The sequence below is a fragment of the Saccoglossus kowalevskii genome, chromosome 13 (assembly GCF_978046115.1).
Source record: "Saccoglossus kowalevskii chromosome 13, keSacKowa6.1, whole genome shotgun sequence".
In the NCBI taxonomy this organism is placed as follows: Eukaryota; Metazoa; Hemichordata; class Enteropneusta; family Harrimaniidae; genus Saccoglossus; species Saccoglossus kowalevskii.
This window is the reverse complement of record NC_140653.1, coordinates 23038493-23048318: the sequence shown is the minus strand read 5'-3', so window position 1 is coordinate 23048318 and position 9826 is coordinate 23038493. Positions and strand designations below refer to the sequence as shown.

The following is a 9826-nucleotide window of genomic DNA, read 5'->3' as shown; positions in this document are numbered from 1 at the left end:
TCGAAGTCCTCGTATCTGTTACATTTCGCTTCATTTCGTTGTTTCTTATAACAAGCTTTTTTTTTATTTGTAGTACACGCCATGCACGTCTTGGCGAGTAGAAATGTCACTGGCTGTGTGCAAAGCGTGCTTTAATAGTGACATTCGATATAAAGTGAGTGTGAAACAACGTACTACAAATGTAACGATAGACACTTCGATTGCGGTATGCCAGTCCCAAAGGGTTTGTTCGTGATTTGTTCCAGGTTCAAAGGGACTCACCACACCTAACACCTGTGTACCCGTATACCACATATTTAAACGAATGTATATTATTTGAATAGGGTCCATTTTAAAAGTTCCATGCTGCACTTGCACAATACCTTTTGCGACATAACGACACAGCGATGAAAATGATATGTTACCTACAGACAATAGAACACACAAACAAACAAACACCGTCACATAGTGTTTTATAGATTTTTCAATTAGTATAAGTGCAATTACGAGTAATAATGAAATAAAATTAAGTAATATTTACTCAATAGTTACGTAATTTGTATAAAAACTAATGTTATAATCTTATATACGTACCTCTTGCCCGATGGGAGGCCGATAGTAATCGTCAGGTAAAGACAAGATGGCGATGCATTTAGAACTTCCGTCCAATTAGAATTCGCTTGTAATTTCAACAGCGTACCCACGAGTAAATTCTGAAATTTTACACTGGAACACCTTGTTTGGACATGAAAAAACAGTCGATTTGTGTTTACCTGTGTTTGTTTGTCTTATCAAATTACCCCGTAGGATGGCGTGATCCCAAGTGGGGTCCTTGGCCAGCCTGCTCTAACACAAGTACCAGTGTGAAATGCATACGTCTTAAATACAAGCGGCGAAAGTGCCAGGTCATGACCTTCAGTGCAATACGTGGTCAGGATCTTTTCACCGGAGCCATTAGTTCCAGTAGATGTGGCCTAATTGGATATGCAACATCCCCGGTTAATGCCGGAAAATCGCCTCTAGTCACAGACGCCCTAACAAATATATGCAGCATACCTTTACGTTGACGGGCGTCCTTCTCTTCAATGACGTCTTTGTGGTTAGTTTTTTTTTTCAAAACCTCCTCTCTATAATATGATTATAGTATTCTCGCCGATGTTTAAAATAAAAACATTTGATAAAACTAACTACTGAACTCTTTGAGTGTGAGTCAATGGTGCCCACTAGACCCCTATTGTGCCGAGTATACCAGCGCAACGGAACGCCAAGCAAAAAATCCAAACCTCACCGAGGAAAATGCCGGGCATAGAACGAAGTGTTTGTCCTGCAAACTGCCTCCTTCAGTTAAGTTATCCAAGCGAGAAATGTATCCCTAATCCTTACACTGAAGTTCAAAAGGCTGTTCGCTTGCGTGGTCCTGTTCAACTCTCTTATTATACGAATTGTGACTATCCCTCGACGACGCACGACAAACGCCGGACGGTCAACTTTTGGAGTGTTTCAAACTTTATATTAAAGGAACTAAACGAAACACCACTATGCGTATTTACCCCCAAGTTGTGCTTAAAACGTGATGAGAGGCTCGATAGGAGTATGGGCGGAATTAGCCGTCAAATGGCTCAGAGTCTCGATGAATTGGTCGCCGGCACCACGTGATCAACATTATATCCAGCTGAGTGGGTCTTTTCAGTATCCCAACGTTACCTCTCTATTGAATTTTTGTTTTTACTATTGTGGTGGCATTTCTACCACCTCTAGTAGAATGGTACTTATCAGTACTATTGTTGCCATGGAAATCGTTCTTTTTTTCCAGACTGAACCTTGCAGCAAAGGAAAACTTGTTTTCCACTCCGGGTGAGTTTGTATACATTACATCGGCGATATTTTCTTTAAAAAATGTCACAACAATCAGATGTAAGTAGTGCAAGGTTTTAGGTATGAATAATCTTTTTTATTCAAGAAAAACTACCATCAATGCTAGGGTAGTCAATTATGTAATTCAATAGTCGCGGTGTGCGTATAGGAAAGCCAACGCTGATGGAACTGGGTGTAATTAGTGTTGAAATTAGACAGCTTTCAAAGGTCTTATATAAATGGGCAGAGACGCCATCAAATCAATGGATGACGCCTCAATGGAAAACAATCAACACTAAAAAAAAATCTGCGATGGGGTCAGAGGGGTGAATTCTCGCGGGGATTCTGCGGCCAGCTATTAGAAACTGGTGTGGTCGGGACTCTTAATTGTTTAACAGCTAAACTGCACCCAGCAGAAATTAAGACGACGCCAGCGGTGAGGAGGGAGTGGAACATCGAATAATCTTTTGTTTTCATATCCGCGCATGCGCAGGGAGTCTTAGATAATTTGTTTGAATTCTTGAAAGTTACCTGGTGTATTTTATTCCTCTCTGCGCCTTGTGCTACACGCTGCAATGGGGCGCTAGGGAGGAAATATTAAATCATGTCAGTCCCTAAGAGACTATATGAAAAAATATTTTTTTCATACTGGCCTACAGACAACACCGCTTCTTTAAGTAGTGACTATAAAACACGAGAAGGATAACGAAAGTGATTCCGTTAAAATATAAACCATGCTATCTTTAGGTTAAATATTAAGGCGTGCCATTGTGTCATTAAAGTCGATTGTGCAAAAAGACCCGGTTGTCAAACTACGAAGAGGTGCAATATATGTATCCAGGTCACGCACGTAGTCCAGAGCTAAATGACCCGGGATTCGGAAAGATGTAGACACATACAAAGTCGATCCGTCAACAATCAAATCTCATTGACAATTTTAATAACTTTTTTTTAATATTAGCAAATCTTTATTTTTCTAGCATGGGAATACATGTAGACCGGCGTCCTTCAGCAAACTTAGGGAGATTAATGACTATACAGTACCATCGAAGCAACCAAATGACAGCACTACTTACTGCCTACGAACACTTGATAGTATTGTAGCGATAATGAATATTGGCACGACACGACCGGTAAACCGAAAAATATATCACATCACTGACCTGCTTATGTATCTGTGCGCAGTAGGTTGGAGAGTGTACTTTTAAAAGCATACCTCGATTATTCCATTCAATCAAATGGAGACCCCCTGTGCTTTATATGAATACATATACAATAAAAAGAAAAGCAACATGTGGTAGAAATGGAGCAGAATCGGGGAAAAAAGCGTGTACACACACTGTGCTTTGTGTCATGTATGGATTTTTCGTGAAGGTTGTGTTTGTTAGCATGGAGAGGACCCCTTTTGAAAAAAAAAAGTTGATGGATTGTTCGAAAAGTTCTAAAGACCAAAGTGCAGTTTACAGTACGTGCTTGCCAAATGTGATGAGAGAAATCCCATGGCGCGAACTACAAAATGGCCACCCAGACGTCATATTTACAAACCATGTATGAAAATAACTTTCTATATGTCCCAATTCAAATATGGACAACATTGGTGAACCGGGACACGGTGGCATTGGTGAATCGGGACACGGTAGTGGCCCCGTGAGCTACTATGCGCTGGACGCTGGACACATTTTATCGACCCATTCATCTATAGTTAGGAGATCCTTTTGTAGATTGGCCTTGCAGGCCCCTTAATTATGTATAATTAAACACAAACTTACAATGGGTAGGCTTTTTAAATCCAGGACCCTTAAAATGACTGGTTATAAATTCCCATACATTGTGCTGCATCCAAAAGTCGCGCGTCTACAACTGAACTAAAAACGGAATCAATCATATACCATTATATCATTTAAAAAAGGATAACTCGAAATCGACAATTGTGTCAAAGTTTATACTGACCCTCGTCGTCCGGCTTGGTATGTTGCGCCAGTCTCCAAATATCTGCCAATTAGAGTGAGTTACAAGTTCCACGATATACACGACGCTGGTGGATGGTCAGTTACATCTGGCATTCACATAATACAGGTCGTGTTGGACACATTTTGTAAATTTAAGACGACCAGGCTACGGTTAGCGTTACTCTGCTGGACGCATGGGAACTAGCGATTGAATGCCAGGAAACTTTACTGTTATACAAAAAAAAAAAATTAAGTAGTCCCCGCGGTCAGCATGCGCAAATACAGTGTTTTTTTTGTCAATAGCTTCGAGTGTATGCTCCCCGATTGGTCGGTGAGTTCAATCAATGGCTTTCAGACACCCGGGCATATTTTTTGCCTCTCCCTAATTCACAAACACTCTTTGTAACCGAGGTCTTCATATGTAAAACTCCACGCTTTGTACTACGAAGTGTGCATACTTAAGTGAAGACCGGCCAGGGTCCGTCGACATAGGGTGTAGCCGGTCATTCAATGGACACATATCATCCTATGCCGGGGTATACAGTTCACATTTTATGATATTAACACCAATGATTATACAAATCTATACATTTGTTATGTATTACTACAGACAATTGCGAAATGCGTGCACATTATAGAATGCTTTCCAGACAGTTGCATATTAGAATAAAATAGAGACTGTGTCGAAGTGTGGTGCATTGGACCAGGACGACATTAACATGTGGAATTCTAAGCATTACGTAGTATCCTGGAAATTTAACGTCTATGGCGTTTCCCTGGCGAGCAGAATTCAAAAGCAACAACGCGATGGAAGCCAGACACCACGCGTATGGGTAACTTGGCGTAATCTCGCCCGATGACACTCACGGTGAATGCGTGAATATTGTAGTCACCGGGCTTTGAAATGACTAAAGATAAAAACAAATACGTGTACTAAAACACAACAATTTCTCTGTTGATTACTTACCGGGAAGTATTGCCAGTCAACTTGCTCGCCAGGAGTCGCTGCCTTCGATGATAATGATTATGTACCAATGTCATATGTATCATTAGTGTATGACCTTTGACCCCAGAAAACCCAGGTGAGGCCAGTGTCGACATGGCATTTTGGCAGCGTCTGAATTTGGCATCCAACCGTTTATTCTCAGGGTATCGGCTATTAGGGTGTAGGTCATTGAAATAAGTGTTTGCATAATGTTAAATTTAGAAAAAGCCGCCCGTCGTCCGAACATCCTACATCTTTACATACGACACATTGTGAATCAAATCTATTCACAGTATGCCATAGCCTTTCTGAATACTAAAATATAAAACTATGAATTCAATCCGTAACGATAGACATTTTTTGTCTTTTATAGCCATTCTTTGGAATTGTACTAACCTAATATTTGGATATGGATAGTTACTCCTGTGACTAGTACGGGCTATGTATTTCTTTTTTTAGATAATAACAGTTTCAAGTTTACGATAGCGTGACTAAGTCTTGGTATTAAACTTAGGTGAATTGTCTCCCTTGTCGCAATTCCCAGTTAACTTCCGCCGGCAATTGCGCCCTCTATGGAAATAATTCAGCTTGTTCCTTTTTTTTCAAGAACAATGGTACAGAAGGTCATTAAAACCAATGTCAAGTTTATTTTTAGGTAAACGAGGGCATTCAGCATGGAATTCAAGATTAAAACGATAGTTTTAAGGTTATACAGATCCCCTCTTGCATTTCATCCCTCAGACGTTCACTAATTAATAATGAAGTGATGGTTCTCTCATCGCAAACCCTAGCTGTCTCTTGTCAACTCTTTCCAAGATGTCGAATATGGTGAGTTTCGGACAGTAAAAACATCCATGATACGGTTATGGTATCACTTTCGCATTTAGAATGCCAGGGCAAGGACGTACTTTGTACGTACGTTGTCCATAGCCAGGGATTGTTTTGGTGACATACTTGAGCAACCATGGCTTACGATACTAACACATTACCAGTACGCAATGCTTCCAGTGGCCGTTTGCAGATTCATTTGTGATTCACCGACTTACGATTTATGGCCATGGTTTTGAACTTGAGGCCATTGCCGGCATTGGTATATAATCGTGTGGTGGCGTCTTGAGACTAGGATCAAAGCCCAATAGTATCGTTGGCGGCGCTTCAACGTGATGCGCGCGCTTTTACCTATTGAGTATACATGTATTGTATTGGACAGGCGAAAATTGTTGGTTGTTGTTGCTATGACAGTCATACTTAGGTCGTTTAATCAACTTCGTGTTCACATGCAGCTGCAATTTTGATATGTATTTCATCAGTTCAATTCAGGAGAAATTTAAGGTAGATTAGTTAATATTAGATTTAGTCTACAGAAGCCAAATCACTGTTAACCTCGTGGTCAAGTAGATCTGTCTGGATCCATCGACAACATTTGTCCAGTACAATATTCCGCTGAACATTGAACATTCTGCCAATAAGATATGCTATAATATTATGTATACATATTGGTGTTCTTATGCTTATACGTTACATGTGTGCTGCCCTCAACGATAAATGTCGCCTGAGTTCTGGCGGAACAGCCGTCTGTGGTACTCGCAACTAAGAGAATATACAGTAACCCACCCCTCAACTTTTCAGTATTCTGTTGAACTGGAAGTTCTTCAGGGTTATCACATAGAGGCATGGCCACTCCTTTCAGGATCATGTTTTCATACATGTTTTCTCTGATTCTATCTTTGGAAATATTTAAACATATTTATACATATTTATAAAATGAGGAACCATTGAATCGAAACTAAGAGCTACGCGATGAGAACCGTTTGTGGCGAATCTTGTCTTCAAAATGCTACTTTGACCTCTTATTTTTTTGTGCCAGGCGACAGTTCCGGGCATTGAATGTCACTGTTGTCTCTCTTGACTTTTTTTTGTATGTGCAAATTGCAAGTGCCAGTGCTGACACATAGAGCATTTTTTGTCACAGAAGTCATATTCATATTTGGGACTACATGTCAGGGCTGTGTGGCCATCTCTCTATCAAATGGCAATTTAATGCGCTATCCTAGCGTCAACCAAGCTCGGTTGAACACGAGCACCTGCGGACCTAAACTAGGTTTCCCCCAATGTCGCATTCGTTAGTGAATTAATCTGGGCCAGTGGAATTTCGACATCTTATTTTACATAACTTTTGATTTGATTTAGTACATTCACTCAGCACTGCTTCATTTTTTTTTACAAAATAAAGAACTTTCACTCTCATTTTAGACAAAATATTGAATGTAGAAAAGTGCCTGATAGCTTACCGATACTCCACCCTCAACGATAAGCTCCAGATATACTGCATGCTAACTATATACTAGTAGTTATCTCGAGATCGTCACCGATATAAAGAACGCTAGTGATAACAATGCACAACACAACATGTTTAAACCGTTTGCACATTCGCAAACACCTGGCTAATCCATCCCCACCTTTATCACCCAGAACCTAATCAGAAAGCTTAAAATTTAAATCAGTAGATTTATGCTGTAACTATCGAGAAGATTACAACTACATTATAAAAATTGTTGTAGTTATTTGTACCAGCATTCTGTGGAATCGTCTTATACTAATTTAACATGTGGATATCAATACATCTCAAGTCTTTTGGCCAGTCTTGATTTATTCAATAATAATAATAGTTTAAAGTTTACTCGACTAAGTCGAGATAACAAACCTGGGTGAACCTGGTATCTGCCTCTATTAATCTGATTTGGCTAATTACCAGCCAACTTCCAGAAGGTTATGACCCCCAATCCTAGGACAGAATGCTAGAGCATGGACGTACTAGAGATTCCATGTCCAGGTGTTCTCCCCCGCTCCCCTCTATGCGTGCGCGTGGATAGATCGGATTCAAAATGGCTGACTGGTGGCCATTTTCAGATATGGTTATGTGCAATTCTAAACCTTGATCACTGGTACGGTCAAGATTCAACAAACTTACTGATTCTAACACAGTGACTATAGATATAAATTGACGCTTTACAATCAAAAACCTTGCACAGGTCAAGTAAGTATTTTCTTCACTAAGAAATATGTATTTATTCGATAGTTTATAGAACACAGGGATTCACCGTTGTTGGGTGATTTTTTTCTAAAGCCAAAATACCGGTTATTTAAAATGCTTCTATATAGTTTTTCAAATAATTTGAGATTGCTATTCCTCTGTAATTTGAAGCTGGATTTAGATCTTTACTTATGATTTGGGACTACGAGGGGGTGATCAATTAGTTCTCGGCCTTCCTCATAAAACGTTACAGAAGGAAGATTTTTCCTACACGATTTTTCAACAGAGTCCCCTCTAAGTTCACTTTGTCCATCGATGTTCCAGTTTTTCTATTCCCTGCTGAAAGAAGGTTTCATCTTGACCCTTTAGATAGGCCTCAACAGCTTGGATGACGTCATCATCAGTCTCAAAACAGTGACTACGCAAGTGGGGCTTCAGTTTAGTAAACAGGTAGAAGCCGGACGGTGCCAGGTCAGGTGAGTAGGAAGTGTGAGGTTGCTGCTGCCACTGTCACCTGTGCATTGTCCTTGAGCAACAGCACACCAGCTCAAAGCTTTCCTTTCCTTTTCTTCTTGATTGCTGCTCTTAACTGTCGCAGTTCTGAAGCATTGATTGTTTGACCCTTTTGCAAGTAATCGATCATGATGACTCTTTTACTGTTCCAAAACACAGATGCCACCACTACCTTGCCGACTGATGTCACTGGCTTGAACTTCAAAGTGGTGAACCAGTGTCTCATCTTGGGTCACAAATCTTTTGAGGAAGTTGCCAGGATTTGACTGGAAACGGGCCAAACGCGTCCTGTGAACTTCCAACCTGTTCAACTTCTAATGTGGAGTCAACATTCGGGGCACCCACCATGTAGACAGCTTGCTCATACCCAAGATGTTCGACAAAACATTTTGAACTGCACCATAACTTATGTCCAGTCACAGTGCCTCTATAGAGGGACTGTGGTCCAGTCAATGCCTGATATGTCGGATAGTGACACATCTGTCATTCATTACCATGCGATGGATGGCCTCAACCTGATTGTCCGTGGTGGCATATTTTGCCCCGCTTAAAGAGAGGAGGCAAGGGGGGTAGCTGGTACAGTTTTACGGGAAATAAAAAGGGCTTTTTGCAATTTACAAGGAAAAAAAATACGTTTTTACAGTTTACAGTGTTAAAAAATGGAATATTGAATGATCTGAAGAGCTCTCCGACTCAAATTCTCCGCCATTACTGCGCCGTGTGTGTGCGTGTGCTCTTCATTCGGTTAGAGGGCCTTTTACGTCTTGACATTCAATTTTGTAGTGAATTGTGCCATGTAGTCGTTTTACAGATTTAAAAATGTAATTTCCCTGGATTATTCTTTACGATTTTTTTATTTGCATGTAAATTCTTGTACGTATCGAGAAAAATTACACATTTTTACAGTGTACGAAAAAAATATTTGATTGATTACGCTGTACGTCTAGCCTGTGATTACAGAATTACGGAATTTATTTTTTCAATTTACGTTGTACGAACAAAAAAATATTGCAATTACGTTGAACGAAAATAACCCTTGCCCCCCCCTCCTTAAAGTTAGCAACCCATTTTTTTTACAGTGAGTAAGAAGGGGAAGTCCTCACCAAGTGTCGTGACCATGTCTTCGTGGTCGTCCCCTTTTTATAGAGATATTTGATCACAGCACAGCCTCTGTCTGGTCCATTTTGTGATTTTTGTCTCACCTGCTGATTTTAAATGGGCACCGCGTTCTAATTAATGAATACATAAATTTGCATTTCTAAAGTTTTTTTGTTTTTTTTAGATTTTTTCAAACATAGGTGTAATTTTTAATTTAAAAAAAATGTTCCCCACTCGCCGCGAAATCACCCCGTCGGGGATTTCTTTCGCGGTCAGGCTAGTTTTCGGGATCAAACTAAAAAGGCCAATTAATTAATTATTTTTTGTTAAACAAAAAAGAAGTCTAGGACATTTTCAAACGACGTCATTGCGCTCTGCGTTTCTTGATTGGTCAGAATCACAACTGCCATTGAA

The 9826-nt window shown here is 40.1% G+C and overlaps 1 long non-coding RNA gene across 1 annotated transcript; it reads left to right on the top strand.

Annotated features, from left to right (window-relative positions):
- Nucleotides 1-1715: 1715 nt before the first annotated feature.
- On the top strand, nt 1716-3136 carry LOC144352343 (uncharacterized). Its single transcript, XR_013420576.1, has 2 exons — nt 1716-1833; nt 2814-3136. It is a non-coding gene; the product is annotated as an uncharacterized LOC144352343 (long non-coding RNA).
- The last annotated feature ends 6690 nt before the right edge of the window (nt 3137-9826 follow it).